The sequence below is a fragment of the Procambarus clarkii genome, chromosome 37 (assembly GCF_040958095.1).
Source record: "Procambarus clarkii isolate CNS0578487 chromosome 37, FALCON_Pclarkii_2.0, whole genome shotgun sequence".
NCBI classification, from domain to species: Eukaryota; Metazoa; Arthropoda; class Malacostraca; order Decapoda; family Cambaridae; genus Procambarus; species Procambarus clarkii.
Window position 1 is genome coordinate 26336829 of NC_091186.1, and position 773 is coordinate 26337601.

Sequence of the window (773 nt, forward strand, 5' to 3'; positions counted from 1 at the left end):
GGACCATTGATGATTCTGGCGGCACAGGACCATTGATGATTCTGGCGGCACCGGACCATTGATGATTCTGGCGGCACAGGACCATTGATGATTCTGGCGGCACCGGACCATTGATGATTCGTAGTCATGTCTCCTCATGGCCACGGTGGCATATATCATATTATTACCTGATGAATCGGAAAATAACTGAGAAACTCAATTCGTAAACTTTTCCCTTCATCAACCATCTGGCTTCTAGAGCCCCATCCAGTAAGTTTAAAGATTTGCAAAAGACGAATGAACTTTGTACATTACATAACACAGATACGCTCAACAGCTGGGCTTATTGTACATGGTGCACATGTGTTCAGGAGGACGGGCTGGGCCTCCACACCTGCCCCTCCCCCCACACACACACACTCACACTCAACCGGATCCGGAGAGCGCGCACATCCACCTCCTCCCACCACCAGAGACACACTGAACCTGCTTGCCTGCCTGCCTGCCAGAGACGCTGCTACCCCCCCATTCCTCGCATACAACACCCCCACTACAACCACCACCACCACTACAACCACAACCACCACTACAACCACTACCACTACAACTTTCTACGGCGGCCCCACCAACCCAACCATTGCCACCATTACCACCAGCACTATCACTCACTATCACCATCATGGCCACCTCCATCACCATCACCACCATCACCACCATCACCACCGACGCCACAAATCTAGCCACTATCACCGTAACCCCTCAACATAACAGTCACCATTGGTAATCACCATAAC

At 51.5% G+C, this 773-nt stretch overlaps 1 protein-coding gene across 1 annotated transcript in view; it reads right to left on the bottom strand.

Moving 5' to 3' along the window:
- Positions 1-461, bottom strand: part of LOC123766005 (uncharacterized) — a 22431-nt gene extending 21970 nt beyond the window's left edge. Inside the window, exon 1 of the mRNA XM_045754864.2 lies at positions 404-461. The gene's annotated coding sequence lies outside the window, so the exon portion shown is untranslated. The remainder of the gene's footprint in view (positions 1-403) is intronic.
- Positions 462-773: the final 312 nt, after the last annotated feature.